The following is a 19,517-nucleotide window of genomic DNA, read 5'->3' on the forward strand; positions in this document are numbered from 1 at the left end:
ATTACACCAAAAATCCAATCAGTGGAACCAGATGTATGATTTTTTAAAAAGATTCTAGTGAAACCAGTACCAAAACCCACAAAGTGCCAAGTGTGGATATTTGGTTGCTTTAGAAGTGGTCAAAACCACAAGCTTTAATTGACCGCTTTGCAGCTCAAGCCAGATACAAGAACAAGTTTGGCATGATACGAATTGTACCTTTTGTCTTTGAAGGGAAGCCGGCAAGGCTTTGTCTTGCTCAGCCTCAGTTCCAGTGAAGCTTTCAGCTACACAGTGAGGCCTTGAGGGTCTTCGCGTCACTTGCTGTCACAACTGGTATAGGTTTCAGGATTTGTGTCGCTCAACATAGTTTCCAGGGAAGCCTTCGGTTTGGAGCTGCGCTGCTTTGCGGAGCAATGTGTTCCTTTGTGTCAGATCTGGTGGAACCTTCAGTTAGGCAGGAAGAAGTACGCTCTGACTTCAGGCAAGGTCCAGGGCCTGGAGGGAGGCACTTATCATTTCAGGACTAAATCCCACAGATGGGAGCAAAGGTGCCATGTCAGGTCCAGTGGTGCTGGTCATCTGGAAAGCAGGAGCAGCACGAAAGACCTCTAGAAGCTTGTTATGTTACTGTAGCTAAAACAGGACAGGATGTCAGCCAAAAGATCTCTGAAGTCTCTTATGGGGATCCTTCTTTCCTTCTTTAGACAGCAGGACAGTCCTTCTTCGGAATCTTACACAGCTCCAGGAGTGGTCTGATTAGAGGATCTGAAGTTGTCATTGGTATCCCTATTGTGTGCCTGTGGGTGAGGGATGGCTCCTTTTTCTAATCTTCCCTCTTTCATTGGTTTAGCTCCAATCTGTCCAGGTAACAAAGGGCCGGCCGGCCTAAGGATGAGCTACATTTGTCTGTGGCTGGGTAGGCTGCCCTTGGAAGTCATTAAGGGGGTGGTCAAGCCCTGAGGCTAACCGCCGTTGAAGCTCTGGAAGGACTGAGTACAGTTCTCTAGGACATCCTGCTAAGGAGAGCAACACCCTGCTTGCGAGAAATTGGCTTGCTGGTTGAAGGGGATATGAACCCTTCTCAAGCAGCAGCGGGAATCCCTGTCAGGAAGAACCACAGAAACTTACTAAATTAACCTGTGCTTAATCCTCTGGTAGCTTGGTAATAAAGCAGTAAGGTTTAATTTAAAGGCAATGTGTAAAGTATTTAGGCTGCACACAAACGATAATAAAGTGAAAACATAGCACAAAAGAAATCCCACATCAGTTTAGAAAAATAGAGTACATCTTAATAAAGGATTTGACACCAAAACAACAAAAATCCAATCAGTAGAACCGGAGATATGCAGTTTCAAAGATTTAAGGTAAGTATTGCACCTAAAACCACAAAGTGCCACTCATGGTTATTTGCTCAAGCGAGACCAGATGAAGGTCACAAGTTCAGATCAACCGTGATGGAGCATGGGCCAGATACAGGGACCAGGTTAGCCCCACGAGTCATGGTGGAGGAGGCCGCGAGGAGCAGGGAGAGCGCCGTGGATGGACGTCGCTGTAGCCTGAAGAGCATGCTGGGCATTGTGAACGATCATCGCTGTAGTGCAAAGATCCTGCCAAGTGTTGTAGGAAGTTACTGCTGGAGCTTCACATTGGCATTGTAGCGCAAAGAGTCAGGTTCACGGGACCTTCACGATGGTGGCTGGTGAGAGCTGCAAGATCTTGCCATGAACAGGCTTGTTTGCGGTCAAGAAGAGCTCAAAATCTCAGGAATTCTCCCTTTCATCTAGGTGGAGCTCAGCTTACGCAGCTACACCAAGGGTCCAGGGTCCCTCTTGGGGGGTCAGAAACTCACTCCAGAAATGTCAACAGGGGTCAAGCAGGCCTAGTTGCAGGTCCTGGACCTGACTCATGGGCAGATGCCTGCTTGATAGACAAGTCTTTATTTGATTTACATGTACTTCCTTTCAGAGGCATTCCATGCTGACACCTTCTGCCTGACTTCTCTCCGAGCTTTACAACTTTTTCCTAGCTTAGCTGTACCGGCTTTTATTTTTAAGGGAAATGAGTCTGCTTTGATTTACTTTGAGACAACTTTAAAAGTTAGTCTTTGTATTTATGATTTTGAATTGCATTGAATTATATTGCTGAATGTATTTGTATATTAGCAACTGAATTCCAACAAACGCGATTATTTGAATTTGTATCTTTGCTAATCTTTTAATAAAAACTTAATGGTTTGAAAAGTCAATACTCTATGTCATCTTAGTGGGGAAAATGTGCTTCACGTTATTTAATTGTATTGATTGTTGTGACAACCTTTGTCCAGAACTATAGGTCCATCGGAGTGCAGCAGAACTTTACACGGTGCAAAGTGCTGTATCACACTTTACCGCTGGTTAACAGGAGTAAAGTGTGCAGAGTCCTGAAAGGAAAGAAAAACATGTCCAGCAATGGAAGTAAAAAATCTGTTGTGACACTTCAGGGAGGGCCCAGTCCCAAAATGCAGTATCTTTAGAGACAAATATTTTTTGAGAAAAATATAATTTCATTGTCGGAGAATTTTATAGTTCAAAGTGTTTTTTGAATAATCTATAAGCACTGTATGAGCCACTACTAAACATTTTTCAGTTTATACAATTCTTATTGGTTGCTGGAGTATATTCTTGCAGGGAGTGGTAGAGAACTGTTAGAGCCCAGTTGGGTAAGGAAGACACCTTGCCTTCAGTCTCAAACCTGCATTCTGTCAATAAGTTCAGTTCAAAGAGAGTTTGAAGAATTCAGGGGCATATTATCAAGGGCACTATCGCCGCTTTAGCGTGAAAAAATCCCGATAAAGCGGCGAAAAAACTATCGCCCTATTAGCAAGCTGTCGCTAACTTCTGTTAGCAACAGTTTTCCGGCGATAGCTAATAAAAAAAATATTGCCATGCATCGCTAATGATATGCGAGGTAGGCGTACCCTCGCTAAATCTCACGGAAAACGTCTCTAACACACAATTGCACTATTAGCAACGATCGCCTGGACTTGCTTAGTGACAAAAAAAATCACGCTAAGGCCCCTTAGCTGGAGATAAATAAGAACTGCTAAAACCAGTTCTAAAAATGAAAAACTGGAGATATAAAGGAGACCATATAAAGGGAGACCTAGCCCAGCCCAACCACGCCACCAAGCTGAGGACCTGCAGATGCCATGGAGGCAGTAATCATACAGCTTGGAGTCCCACAAAGGCCACAATCCCCACTGTCACCACCACCGGCTCCTGGACCACCACCAAGGCAGCGCCAAAGACGACAGCGGCCAATGCGCACTCGAATCATCCTTGGAGACCTACAACCACAGGATGTCATGGCCCACTACAGGATGAAACGGACAACAATTGACTACATTCTGAACCACATAGGTCACCGGCTGACACCACCAACCCAGCGGATAACTAATATCCCCCCGCAAACAAAGCTGCTGGCTGTGCTGCATTTCCTGGCCTAAGGGACATTTCAACCCACAACATCCAGACTCGGTGGAGTATCACAGGCAGCTTTTTCAAGATTTCTCCCTATTGTGTTAGATGGCATAATCAGCCTGATACTCCAGCAACTCTACTTCCCAAACAGTGTGCATGAACAGATTCTGGTCAAGCAGGGTTTCCATGCCATAGCTGGATTCCCACAAGTTCTGGGTGCAATAGACTGCACACATGTCCAATTAGTGCCACCTGTGGACAGTGCACACATATATAGAAACCGAAAGCACACTCACTCAATGAATGTGCATGCGATAGTGGACCACCATGGACTGTTCACAAATGTAATTGCCAAGTTCCCAGGGAGTGTGCATGATTCGTACATCTACCAGCAGTCAGTCATTAACCAGCGCTTCCAGGATGGTACATATGGGAATGCAGTCCTAGTTGGTAAGTAGCAATCCAACATACCACTTGCATCATCATTACACAAATGCAAAACAGATGTGGTCTAATCTCAATGTCACAATATCGCATACAAGATGTCAAACAACATCACCCCACACCAGACACATTAACACCATGAAGTGTGGGCACTGCAGCTAGATACATTGACCAAAATCACTGTAAGTCATACACCCCTGCACCCCCGGCAAATGTTGCAAGATGTGTGAAACATGCATGTGTGATGGAGAAACATCACTCACAAATAAACTTAAAACACAAGTCTCACTGTGCATGTCTTATGCTGGACAGGCAGGATGAATACCACAGCACAGTTTGACATGTTGCCATATAGTGTGAAAATGTAGTACAGCTTCATGTCACTTACCATCAGTGAACCAGTAGCACACAACAATGTGTGGAGGATAGTGAGGCATGTGAGGCAGATGCAGACCACCTGGTACACCTGTAGGTATATGGAGATTGAGCCTCAAATATGGAGCTAAGTCTGGACTAGCAGTGGTCATAAACAAGTCCCTGCTACTTCATTCCTTATGAGCACATATGGAATGTGTAATCATGCCATTTGATAAAGTAAATCCAGTCCCTTTTGTGATTTGTGAGTCAACAAAGTTTATGAAGCCACCAAGCAGATGTCCATACGAATGACACTCCTTCTACGAGCAGCACCTCTTTAGAACTAGCATTTACTGACAGGCAGTGATTAGCCCTCCATGTAGCAACTGCCTCCATACATGAAGCAAATTGTCATGTGATGAGTTCTGGCTATTGGAACAGTGTGAAGATAAGTAGAGTATCATCAGCGTACGATACAATAGCAATCCTGTGCACCTATAACCATGCAGGAAAGTGGGAACAAATATAAATCAAACTGGCTGGCATCCAATAGCCAGCCATGAGGGTTCCCATGTAGGAGTGGACTAATTCCAGAAGAAAATGTGGCATGTACCACACGAACACCCCTTGATGTAATGAAACAACTCAACCATCTAAGGGCCAAGGTCTTTACTCCACATGACTCCAGTCACAGGAGAATCAGCCCATAATAGATGTTGGCAAATGCTGCACTGAAAAGCAACAGGATCCGTGCATCCGTCTGACCCATGGCTGCTCGTTGTCCCAGAGGTAGACTAGGCAACAGCAACGGAGTGTGTACTTTATAAAAAATATTTTGACATGAGTAGCAGGCTCTTTTAAGTGCAAGGGTTGCTGAGCTGTGGATAAAATCAGTTTTCATCAACTATCCCCCAGGAAAGGTAGTGTCAGAATGGTCCACAAACAAAGATGCAGCTCATGGTCCCTGTGAGGTAACATCCCAATGTACAGACAATTTCTTGGTGACATTCGAAGAGGACTGTACCTAATTAGAATGAGTGGGAGAACAGGAATGACCTCAATGGCATGATGCAGTCACCTACCTGCATCTGAATTACTGTGTGTGATGGTTCCTGCAGTCAGCCTGGAAGGCCAACAGTTGTTAGCTTCATAATCACATCTGTTGCAAGAGTTCTATATTTGTCTACGGTTACTCCTCTGACTGCCATGTCCACTGTGGTTATGTCGTAAATTAGCAGCGATTAGGTTAGCATTCGCTGAAGCTATGAGTGTTTTTGTTTTATATTGACCACTTTTCGGAGGCCATTTTGTATTTCCGGCCGCCATTCCCTTTATCCTACCTCTTCGTTAGTTGACCACATGGTCTGCCCAGCAACAGGCTATCTTTAGCTCATGGTCAAACTTCGTGCATGTGCAATTAAACCACATCTGTTTCTAATCGATCACTGTTGAAAAAAAATGTTCCCCCAACTGACCAAAATGTTAAACTCCTCCCACATGCTGGCTGTGTTCCAAAATTGTCCTTATATATACATGAAATCGTCTTATGTATGTACCGCCTATTTTTTCAAACCCTTGCATGGGTATGAAAGCACCATGTGCCTTCTGTTAGGGGTGATACTTCTTGCATTACCGAAGGGTGCTGTTGGAATGTACCACCACTCCATGGGGTCTTAATAAACTTGTCTTTTGTATTCCAGTTTCCGTGCCAACTTCTGTTCTAAGGTATCGTGAGTTTTTGCAGAGTATGTAGGCTCATTAAAACTCAACACGACAGTTATGCTGTTCATGCCCTGCTGATCCTCCAGATTAAATTGATAGTAACCTCTTCCACCTCATCAGTTTCAAAATTGAATAAACCATTACAGGACCCCTCAGATATATGAGGGGGCTGACTCAATCTTACATCACATTGTAAGACTCCCAGTAAGCTAAACATGTTTGCAGATGAGTATTCCGACATATTGATTAACGTGTCATACAACTTGAGTGTGATGTTTTGATCACTTCGTAATTTAGGGATTGTCATTGATTGTACGCCAGCTTAACTATGATACAATAGCAATTAGGTCATTGGCATGTCAGCTGTTTGCACCATTGCCAGTCCCTATTTTGAGTTTCTGTTGATTTTGGGTGTAGACGTCATAGCTGTCCTGGCATTGTCAGTGAACCATGGTGCTAACTCATTGAGTGCCAATGTGAATCCGCTTTATACTTGTCTGTAGGCAATGTCAATGTCCTGAACCAATATGCTTTTACAATAATGTAAACCCAGAGAAAATGTGCTTGTCATAAATAATCCCACTGCCTGTGGGTCACTGTTTGATTTGGTTTGCATGTTGTTACAACTAGACATGGCATGTGAAAAGGGATACTATGTTGCTCGGACCATCGAAATGGCCACGAGCATTAACAATTCCATGGTAGTCATGTCAGTGAAGAATGCAACCTGGGAGTGGACTGCTTGGTGTGTGTGAGCTATGTCTAATTTGTGTCATGTGCTGCACCATGAGCCCATCACAGACTAATGGTACCTCTGTTTTTCAAAAATCTACTAAGTGTATGTACAGATACCCTAAGATGATGAATACTTTGTGATGTGTCCCTCAATTTAGCTCTATGAATACCTACAGCAAAAGAACAAATGTGAGATCCTGGGCCAGTGGTGTGTAAAATCAGGAAGCATGCTGTGTTGTTATTGTCAATGATGTTGAGTATGGATACATATCCTTCACATTTGGACATGTCAGCCTCTCACATTCGGCATGTGTAAGACAGTCTCTAACTCATTGCTAGACCATCCCTCCTTGTCAAACATTATCCTAACTTGTGATCCCATAGCCTCCAGGTACAGCATCAAGGATGTCAGGGGTGGAATAATCAACAAGCAACGTCTTGGCAATGAGCATCTCACTTGGGCTTGTGTCCCTTGAGTATGGTGTGTCATACAGATTCATGGAAGCTAATGGTTTGAATAAGATTGTTGAAGGACAGGTTTCAACCCAGTTGTGTGACCGTAATCAAGTGTGTGATGTCATTGTTGCAGTGTCCTCCATGTAAAGTATTATTGTCTACATTTAAAAATTGCAGTCATACATTCACAAATGTTGCAGCCCTGCTCTGCAGGTCATTGCCTGTGTACCCTATGCTCTGATGGTGTGTATGACTTGCATGATTATTTTGATCTGGTCCGGGCTGGGTGCAGACAGGTGCCAACGTGATGGCCCGAGCTGTGCATAATGACAAGTCTAAGGTGTGCCCTGCATTGTGGATCAGTGTGGTGACAACCGTGGTCAGCCTAATATCAGACATGTCATATGTCAATATGGACAATGTATGTTGAGCACTCATGGCATGTGATTTGGAGTCCAAGACATGAAGGCGCACATTGTACAGGTTGTGGATGGTGTTGCAACTGCTGAAGTTGATGTTGTTGGTGAAGCAAACAAGGCCACAATGGTCCATGCATGTAAGAGGTAGCTAACTGTTGTTTTGGCTCAGCTCATGACTGGAAAAAGCATGTGTTGTGCGTAGCTGCAGGCTTGCTGAATGCAGCAGCACACAATGTCAAGTGTGTGTTGTATGTTAGCATGCCTCCTACAAAGCTAATGATAATGACAGTGCATTAGGTGGATCAGTGTCTATGGCAGATGGGAGAAGAGCCACTCATTCAACTGATCTGAACACAAAAATGATGTTGGATGGAGTCACAGCAGAGAGCCAATATCATTAGCAAAGATGCACTAGAGAACCCAGAGAGTCCGCCTCCCCCCGTTCAGATCCGAGGCCACCGAAGTCATCTGCAGAGTACCACAAGGACCTTCACTCAGCCCCACCCTCTTTGACGTCTACATGAGCCCCCTCGCAGCCATCGCACGCCAACACAACCTCAACATCATCTCCTACGCCGACGACACCCAGCTGATCCTCTCCCTCACTAACGACCCAGCCACCGCCAGAACCAACCTACACGAAGGGATGAAAGACGTAGCCAAGTGGATGATGAACAGCCGCCTGAAACTGAACTCGGACAAGACGGAGGTCCTCATCCTTGGATCATCACCCTCTGCCTGGGACGACTCCTGGTGGCCCCCTGCTCTGGGCAGCGCACCCAAACCAACGGACCACGCACGCAACCTGGGCTTCATCCTGGACTCCTCCCTCTTGATGACCAGACAAGTCAACGCCGTCTCATCATCATGTTTCAACATCCTACGCATGCTCCAAAAGATCTTCGGATGGATCCCCATTGAAACAGGAAGACGGTCACCCAGGCAATCGTCATCAGCCGACTGGACTACGGAAACGCCCTCTACACCGGAACCACAGCCAAACTACAGAAAAGACTCCAGCGCATCCAGAACGCCTCCTCCGCACGACTCATCCTGGACGTCCCCCGACAGAGCCACATCTCCGGACACCTGAGAGACCTGCACTGGCTCCCCGTCAGCAAGAGAATCACGTTCCGACTCCTCACCCACGCACACAAGGCCCTCCACGACCTGGGCCCAAGGTACCTCAACAACCGCCTGACCTTCTATACTCCCACCCGCCAGCTTCGATTGGCCAGCCATGCCCTCGCTGCCGTTCCACGCATCCGAAGAGCCACCATGGGAGGAAGATCCTTCTCCTATCTGGCAGCCAAGACTAGGAACTCCCTCCCCATCCACCTCCGTCAGACCCAAGACCACCTCTCCTTCAGGAAACATCTCAAGACCTGGCTGTTCGAGCAATAGCGGACCCCCCTCCCCCAAGCACCTTGAGACCCTCCGGGTGAGTAGCGCGCTATACAAATATATTGATTGATTGACTAAAGCATTCTGCAACAACACATGCCCAACTAGATAAACAACTTGACATAAATGCCAACACACAAATCCATGTACATCAACACCACATCCAGCACAACCAATGACTAATTCCGCTTTCCCTTATATGTCACAGGGGACTAAGGATAAGCACTTGGACCATGGATGATAACACCAGTACGAAACCCTACCACCCAAGGCCAGAGGCAGTACAATGCGGCACACCGACGCACACGGTCCATTGTGGAGCGGACATTTGGTGTATTAAACTCAAGGTTTCGGTGTTTGTATATGTCAGGTGGCAGCCTGCTGTACAGGCCAGAAATGGTGAATAAAATCATCCTGGCATGTTGTGTGTTGCACAACATATGTGTCCGTACTACAGCACCATGGATTCAAGTTCAAGATCCACCTGATGAAGATGAGGATGAAGAAGAGGCCGGTGCTGTACACCCAACACCTAATGCTGTAGGACTTGCACGGAGTAACCGTATCATTAACAATTTCTTCGACTGAGTCTGTCACATTGTGACGCTCTCCCTCTGATGCATGTCAGAACCAAATGTCCACACACGTGGTGTCAGTCAAATACAATGTTACAAAAACATAAAATGTCTCTGTGTCACTGTCTGCCATGGTCACTGTACTCATTAAACCGTTATGCGCCTCAAAAAGTGGTTACAGAAAACAATAGACCATGGACGTTGGGAATGTGTCCACAGTACAGAAATGGTCAGCAGTGTGTGAAATGCATGACATCATACTCATCATGGTGCTGCGTAGGCCGCACTATGTCAAAAGGTTGTGTCACATGATTATAATAAAAGCAAACTAGGGTGTTGTCTGTGATGAGGATGAGATTCATAATCTGCTAACATTGCCTGAATACAGGTATATTGGAGTGTGTACGTTGTGTGATTCTCCTAAATTATGAGTTTGTGAAATGGTGTAAAGGAAGCCAATAGTGCATGCAAGCCTTCAAATATACAAGGGTGCAAATCATCCAGGCACATGTCAAAAACATGTCTGTCTATGCGGCAGAAAACTGCAGCTAAAGATGTGAAAAACAGGCTTGATAATCTGCCTACCACAATTCCCAGAGAGCTGGAAGCAAGCCGAGATCAACGCCCTACTGAAGAAACCCAAGGCGGACCCCAAGAACTTCCTGCCCATCTCCCTGCTCCCTTTCCCGGCGAAAGTCACAGAGAAGATTTTCAACAGGCAACTGACCTGCTACCTCGAAGACAACAATATCCTGGACCCTTCCCAGTCAGGGTTCTGCAGCAACCACATCACCGAGACCGCCCTCTTCACCGCCACCGACAACATCAGGATCCTTATGGACAAAGGAGAAACAGCCGCCCTCATCCTTCTGGACCTATCAGCAGCCTTCGACACAGTCTGCCACCCCTCCCTAACAGCACGCCTCCATAACGCCGGAATCCAAGAGAAGGCCCTGTACTGGATCACATCCTTCCTCTCTGGCAGAACCCAGAGCGTCCGCCTCGCACCCGTCCGCTCCAAGACCACCGAGATCATCTGCGGCGTGCCTCAGGGATCATCCCTCAGCCCGACGCTGTTCAATATCTACATGGTACCACTTGCCCACGTCGCACGGCAACATAGCCTCAACATCATCTCCTAAGCCGACGACACCCAACTGATCATCTCCCTTGCTAAAGACCCCCACACTGCCAAAGCCAACCTCCACAGAGGAATGAAGGCCGTCGCCGAATGGATGAAGGACAGCAGGCTGAAGATGAATTCAGACAAGACGGAGGTTCTCATCCTCGGCTCAACCCCCTCAGCCTGGAACGACTCCTGGTGGCCAACATCGCTAGGAACAGCCCCAGAACCCACCGACCATGCACGCAACCTAGGGGTTATCCTCAACTCCGCCCTCACCATGACCAAGCAGGTCAACGCCGTCTCCGCTTCCTGCTTCAACACCCTCGGAATGCTCCGCAGGATCTTCAAATGGATCCCCTCCGACGCGAGAAGAACCGTCACCCAGGCTTTCGTCACCAGCAGACTGGACTACGGAAACACCCTCTATGCAGGAACAAGAACCAAGCTCCTGAGACAGCTGCAACGCATCCAGAACGCCTCGGCATGACTAATCCTCGACGTCCCCCAACACAGCCACATCACACCCCACCTGAAAGGCCTGCACTGGCTCCCCTCAACAAGAGGATCACCTTCAAACACCTAATCCACGCACACAAAGCCCTACACAATGCCAGACCAGCATACCTCAATGACCGACTCAGCTTCTACACCCTCATCCGCAGCCTCCGCTCTGCCTCCCTCGCCCTCACCACAGTTCCACGCATCCGGAAAACCCCTGCCGGCGGCAGATCCTTCTCCTACCTCGCCGCCAAGACTTGGAATACTTTCCCTACCGGCCTACGACAGACCCAGGACCTGCTGGCCTTCAGAAGACTTCTCAAGACCTGGCTCCTTGATAAGTAGCAGCACCAACTCCCCCCCCCAGCGCCTTGAGACCCTCCTGGGTATGTAGCGGGCTTTACAAATGCATGATTGATTGATTGATTGATTCCTATCGAAGCATGCTTAGGATGTGCAGGAAATCTAACCTGGGACCGTATATGAAATAAATCCTGCATATTAGCAAGCACATTGTTGCAGTATATTTGCCTATTTATCTGCACAGATGGCCATACTGTCAATGATGTTCCTGAACATATACCTCAAAGATGCATGTGTGTAATCGGCTAAGAGCTGCAAAGAGGGCGTGTAATGTCTGGAAATTTGGATATGGGGTGTGAAAAGTGGCAGCATATGAATTTGGGGAATCTAGTTGGGGTGCAAAGATGAAAATGGGGTGTGAAAAGTGGCAGCATATGAATTTGGGGCATCTAGTTGGGGTGGAAAGATGAAAATGGGGTGTGAAAAGTGGAAGCATATTAATTTGGGGCATCTAGTTGGGGTGCAAAGATGAAAATGGGGTGTGAAAAGTGGTAGCATATGAATTTGGGGCATCTAGTTTGGGTGCAAAGATGAAAACGGGGTGTGAAAAGTGGCACTATTTAGAAATGTAGGGGACAAATTGGTGTAACACGTAGATGTGGCATATAATGTGGTTTCAACATTTATCTGTCTGTCAGAAGACATCAGCCAGCAAACCAGTACCACATACAGATCAACAAGGGCAACCTTAACTATCCTGACCAGCTACTTGCCAAAACCAATGGTTCCCCACCACCAAGAAGATACGCAAAACAGCTACATCACAAAAAGGACACCCTTCATGGGTGAAGACACCTCCCACAGTTGGACAGACAAGTTTATGAGGATACACACTGACACCTGGCTCAGTCATAGCTACCAGTGAGACATATCTGCCATTGCATATGTACCACTACGTAACATCAACATCTGACAATACACATGCAGGTACACACACCTGGAAGTGTACAGAAAGTGATGGCCCATGTCATGTGTCCCCCATGGGTGAGTAGCACATGTAAGAAGAAGAATTCATCACTGATGGCCCACTTGTAAACAATGCCAACATGATGTAACATGTGTGGTGGCTAAAGTTCCAAACAGTGCAGATGTGGTTGGCCTAAGGCGCTGACGGGAGCTAACTTCCTACGTGCACATACATTCGTAGTATGTTGAGCTGCTGTTTATGTTGGTGAGTGGTAGCACAAATACACACCTGCTGTAGCCCTAAGCCCAATTCAATGGCAATTAAAGGCATGTTCATTGCACCTCCGAGCCACAGACTCATGACCCACAGACTACACACAGAACAGATGTGAGGCGCAGGCCATGTGAGGGCACAGAATAGCTCTGCAGCCCAGGCTGCGGCAAGTGTTGCAGCAATCAGTACCATACCACTGGGACCCTGACACCAACCCTCGGTGCGCCTGTGTGGTCCTGCACGATGACGCGTAATCATGGGAGGAAGACTCAGAGGGTAACACACTACATCCGGTGGCTGAACACTACACTCACAGATATGTGAAAGAGAGAGCTAGATGGACTACGACGTACTCAAAGAGTACTGCAGCAAAACTTTTGATTGTTGAAAGTGGGGGCGCAGCCATAGGATACACTTGTGGTGCGTCACGATGACTCATGGTACATCTGGACATCCCTGATGGCCTTACCAGAACCCCACACACCCCTGAGCTCACAATGTCTGATCCTGGCCACACTGGATCTAGTGGTCACCGCAGGGAGACAACTGAAGGTCCATTCTGATCCTGCATGCTGGGGTGGTGCGGTTGTGCCTCTGCTGGCCCAGCCGCATTACACAGTCTCTGCCTAGCCCCACTACCATCTACTATGCTGACATATGCTGTGTGGACTAGATATGACTGTGTCTATGTCCCTGCACACACCAAACTGCTGTGCTATTGTTTGGCGTGGGTGCACAAGTGTGACGGTGGGTACTCAATGGTTGAGAAACATTGATAGGTGTGTCTACAGATGCTCAGTACCTGTGACATACTTAAAATACACTACACGTTAATTTTAGTGGACACTTTGCCAACCAACCCCACTCACGCTGCAGATGCGCTGTACACTGTTGCACACACAAACAGGAGCTCTTGCATGTTCATCATGACATGGTAGTGCGTGTAAGGCCTCAAGCCCTGTGATTAAGTATGGGCACGAAATCGAATTTGCAATCCGCAAAATCCGCGAATTTGTGCAAATTTGCGGATTTTTGGTTTGTTGCGTGTTCGCAGAGTTTTGTGCGTGTTCGTGTGGTTTTTTGCGTGTTCGCCGGGCTTTTTGAGTGTTCGCAGGCTGCTTGCATTACGAAGTTACCCATGTGGTTGTGTATGGGCACGGCACCCTCTGGTCCATCACTGCCACCCTCTGGTTCATCACTGCCACCCTCTGGTTCACTCCTGCCACCCTCTGGTTCACCCCTGCCACCCTCTGGTTCACCCCTGCCACCCTCTGGTTCATCACTGCCATCCTCTGGTTCAGCACTGCCACTCTCCGATTCACCCCTGCCACCCTCTGGTTCAGCACTGTCACCCTCTGGTTCAGCACTGCCACCCTCTGGTTCACCACTGCCACCCTCTGGTTCATCACAGCACCCTCTGGTTCACCCCTGCCACCCTCTTGTTCAGCACTGTCACCCTCTGGTTCACCACTGCCACCCTCTGGTTCACGACTGCCACCCTCTGGTTCATCACAGCACCTCTGGTTCACCACTGCCACCCTCTGGTTAACCACTGTCACCCTCTGGTTCAGCACTGCCACCCTCTGGTTCACCACTGCCACCATCTGGTTCATCACTGCCACCCTCTGGTTCAGCACTGCCACCCTCTGGTTCAGCACTGTCATCCTCTGGTTCACCCCTGCCACCCTCTGGTTCATCACTGTCACCCTCTGGTTCATCACTGCCACCCTCTGGTTCACCACTGCCACCCTCTACCGAAACCCTTTGTGACGCAGCGGCAGCACAAAAGATGCGCCATGGTGCTGGGTATTAACAATGTGATGCATCTGAGAGATGCGCCACGTTGTAAAGCCCTACCCCATCAGGAGGCGTTCCGGCGCAGGGGAGGGCATTCCTGCGCAGGAACGCCTCCTAAAAGTGGCTGAGTGAAATCTACAAGATTTCACTCAGTCACTTTTCGGCCAATGCTGCGTTAAAACCCGCAGGCGCAAGGCTTGATGCAGCATTGGGGAGATTGGGCCCCCCAGAGCATTGCTGGAGCTGTGTCGCAAGCGCGAGGCAGCTCCAGCAATGCGCTGCTTTTACAGCACAGATGCGTGATGCATCTGTGCCGTTTTTGCCACATGGTGCGCCGCATTGTAAATGCGGCGCACCATGGGTGGCGGAGCTGCGGCGCACAATAACTGGCGCATCCCTGGGGATGCGCCAGTTATTGTAAATCTGCCCCAATACATTTAGCCAACGAGGGAGCACTTACTGATTAGACAGTAGAAAGTACTCCAGTTGAGTAGAGGTATTGCACAAAAAGGTGTCATCTTTGTGGACAAACACGCAGAGCGGGATTCATTCTGCCCCGTTAGACTCGTTTTTTGTGCCCTTCTGCCCCCTGTTAGACTCGTTTTTCCCTTGTTTTTCTGCCCTTCTGCCCTCTGTTAGACTCCTTTTTCCCTTGTTTTTCTGCCCTTCTGCCCCCTGTTAGACTCGTTTTTTGTGCCCTTCTGCCCTCTGTTAGACTCATTTTTCCCTTGTTTTTCTCCCCTTCTGCCCTCTGTTAGACTCGTTTTTTGTGCCCTTCTGCCCTCTGTTATTCCCTTGTTTTCGTGCCCTTCTGCCCTCTGTTAGACTTGTTTTTTGTGCCCTTCTGCCCTCTGTTAGACTCGTTTTTGTGCCTTTCAGCCCCGTTAGACTCGTTTTTTGTGCCCTTCTGCCCTCTGTTAGACTCGTTTTTCCCTTGTTTTTCTGCCCTTCTGTCCTCTGTTAGATTGTTTTTTTGTGCCCTCTGCCCTCTGTTAGACTCGTTTTTCCCTTGTTTTTCTGCCCTTCTGCAATTTGGTAGACTGCTTTTTGTGCCTTTCTGCCCTCTGCATCACCACATCATCACTCGGCGCTACCCCAGCATCATTCAGCACCACCACATTATCACTCAGCACCACCACATTATCACTCAGCACCACCACAGCACCACTCAGCACCACCACAGCATCACTCAGCACCACCACAGCATCACTCAGCACCACCACAGCACCACTCAGCACCACACCAGCACCACTCAGTGCCAGCACAGCATCACTCAGCACCACCACAGCATCACTCAGCACCACCACATTATCACTCAGCATCACCACAGCACCACTCAGCACCACAACAGCACCACAACAGCATCACTCAGCACCACCACAGCATCACTCAGCACCACCACAGCATCACTCAGGACCACCACAGCACCACTCAGCACCACCATAGCACCACTCAGGGCCACCACAGCATCACTCAGTGCCACCACAGCATCACTCAGCGCCACCACATTATCACCCAGCACCACCACAGCACCACTCAGCACCACCACAGCATCACTCAGCACCACCACAGCATCACTCAGCACCAACACAGCACCAATCAGCACCACCACAGCATCACTCAGCGCCACCACAGCATCACTCAGCACAACCACAGCATCACTCAGCACCACCACATTATCACTCAGCACCACCACAGCACCACTCAGCATCACCACAGCACCACTCAGCACCACCACAGCACCACTCAGCGCCACCACTGCATCAATCTGCGCAACCATTCAACAACAACTGGTTCAAATATGTTCTCTCAATGTTTCAAACTTTATTACAAATGTCACAAAAAGATGTTAATATTTCACTTCTGTTCTTGGATTTTCGTCACAATAAAATACACTGAACATAATCTTCACAAAAGTTATTTACAAAAGTTTAAGCTATTGCCATTATAAATTAAAATCACTTTTATTTAAGTATTAATTATTTTAAAAAAATAAATGCCATTGTAATTTGTAATATCAATACAGTTAAGTCATGTAAATACAAAACATGTTGCATTACAAATGCTATAGGTGTCACATTTGCGAAAGTTATAACTATTGGCATTGTAAATGACAAAGCTATTAATTTAGCTATTTTCAAAACCAACACATAAATAAAAAAAATTGTAATTTACAAGATCAATAGCTCAAACTTTCCTAATGCGAGACCTATTGCATTGCAAATGCTTGTTTTTATATCTGTCAGTGCTTCATGTTGAGGTTTCATTTTCGTGACAGGCGCCTCATTGCCTACTTGTAACTATTCTCTGACCCTGCTTCAAGGGTCAGAGCAGGGTCAGAGAATAGTTGCAAGTAGGCAACGAGGCGCCAGGAAGCACTTACAGGCTTACAGCAGCAGGTACCCAAGTTGAAGTTAATTTCTTTGTAACCCTTTTGTAAAAGGTTACAAAAAAATTAGCTTCAACTTTTGCAAATGCTGCTGTAACCCTGTAGGTGCTTGGCTGAAATTTCGTCCCCGCTGATTCGTGGATTTTACCGCGATTTCGTGAGATTCGCGGATCGCGAATTAGCGGAAAATCCACAAATTCCGCGAGCGGAACGAATTTTCAGCCCATGCTTACCTGTGATACAGAGGCAGACTGTCCACCAAACCCAGAAATGTGGTCACACCTGCAATGTAGCTCTACAGTTGCCCTACACTTCAGCCTGCGCTCCATGCTGAATTCTGCTGCCCTTGTGTGGCTGATACACCTGCAATGGGTGGCCATCACAAAGCCCTACCCAGTCCACACAGGGTGGCATCATGTGGCTGAGACCCCAGCCACATGCCACTCGTGCATGGCGGGGGTCGGAGGTGCACTCACCTCCTCTCTGTCCTGCATGTGCAAAGCAACTTCAATGTCAATGCAAACCACAATGGATCATGGCTCAGGCAAACAAGAAACAGCTTCAGTACCATATGAAAACCTGGGTGAGTCAATATGGCTAATATGCTCTTCCCCAATTTTATACATTTTTAATGTGGCTATAGAACACACACATCTACGTGCAGATCAGCAACAACTAGTACATTGCACCATTCACACAGAAGCCGACGTTCCTGAAGTTTCCAAGTGTCGGGCGCAAAGTGTGTCCAGGCAGGAATCCCCAATACCCCAGAAGCGAAGCTATACCTCCACGTTTCCCAAAAGGTGTTTTCCTCGATGTGTTATGGAAGACACAGCAGTGAGAAAAAGAACCCCTTCAGAAAATGAAGAGACCAAGTCAGGGAACAGTCCGCCAAGGACCCTTGGCTGGGAATGATGGCACGTCTCTACTGGAATGTGTGGTAATCACTGCAAAGGAGGAGAACACAAAAACAAGGAATGAGATAAATATGCAAATATACCAATAGTAACAAGTGTGGCCAAGTTATCTCCCAACTGTGTGCTATTCCATACTCACCAGTGACTATCCAGTAGGAGGATAAAAACCTAATGTCTTGGTCTCTTGTGAACATAAAGGTTTTAAGGAAACAAAATTCTCCAAGCGTCCAAAAAACAATCAGATGTAAGGTTCCAATATGAGAGCTGTCTGTTGAAGTAGCACACACGAAGGAACACACGCTTCTAACCAACGTGTATTCGGTTGCTTCCAGTAATCACAGGAATGTTCAAACACTTTGTTTGGCAGAATAAAGTTTTCGTAGTAGCAAAAAAAAGGAAGCGCTTACCCGTTTGCTTCACGGGGACGCCCAGCATGAGAGGAAAAAAGAAGGCTCAGACACGACTCTCAGCATGGCTGTGAAATACTCTTTGCGTGCGGGAAACCAGGTAAACCACACTCGGTTCACCGTAACTCTAAAGTTTGTCAGGGAACGGGTGCCAGGGTTCGAGGATAACCGCAGTTACGTCACTGCTGATTGAGACCAAAATGCAGGGAGGGCGAGGCTCGGCGAGAGTCAATAATCCAAAGAGCAGCCGTTATCTGCACGGCAGCAAGGAAAGACACGGTTCATCAAGTAGTTCAAAAAGTCACAGGGCAGCCGTTGACAGCACGGCCGATAAAGGACTTTGCAGGGAAGTGTGCCTGAAAGGCACGGCACGAAAATGATGCTCGAAGATAATGCGCAGTTCACCACCGCTGCATCCAGGATACAGGAACCAACACTGGGGAAGAGTCCAAGGTTCAAATAGGGTGTAGGAATCACAAGGATAAAGGCGCCAGGATACTTCAGGACTGAGCAAGAAAGCCAAACACCGCCATAACGTCTCTAGGCAGTATAAGAACCTCCCCTGACATCAGCTGACAACGCAAAGCAGTATGGGATAGCACACAGTTCCAGCCCCTTTTTGAAAGGCATTATGGTATTCGTAGTGCAGCTCTGGTTCTAGGTCTAACACCAAGCATGTTGCATCTGTAGACCAACATATACGATACATAATCAAACATGTTGAGTGCTGGAAGACAGAGTCAACAATGTCGAAGGGTGGCCACAACGCTACTATGTATGCATGGTGTGCTGGGAAGAAGGGCAGGAGGGTGAAGATCAGGATGTGTACACTGCAACTTGAAAAAAATAGATGCTATCCAGAAGGCACTCTCTCATCACGCGTCATAGTGGAACGGGGAAACAGGGTGCTCACCAGACCCTTGCCAACAGGATTTAAGCCGCATACATACTCGATCAATATCCTCAACCACAGGGACAGGGATGCCATAATGCAATTAAGTTCACAACTAAAAAACATCAAGGTTCTCAATCATTCCACATTTCTTCATGGACTACATGTCACTGGTCACTAAACATAGATACACGTTCCTGACAGGCAAGGATCGTGTTAGGCAAGAGAAGCTTGTGGACCCTATCCTGTTCCCAGCATGTCTACGTGTAGTAGCAAAGGGAAATAATAACTGTGTTAGAAAATCCATGACAGGCTGAATATTGGATGGACTCATACGCCACTGCAAACACTGAGACTGTCCCCACTTATCTGCAACGACATTGCCACAATGCATCC

Source organism: Lissotriton helveticus, chromosome 1_1 (genome assembly GCF_964261635.1).
Source record: "Lissotriton helveticus chromosome 1_1, aLisHel1.1, whole genome shotgun sequence".
NCBI lineage: Eukaryota > Metazoa > Chordata > Amphibia > Caudata > Salamandridae > Lissotriton > Lissotriton helveticus.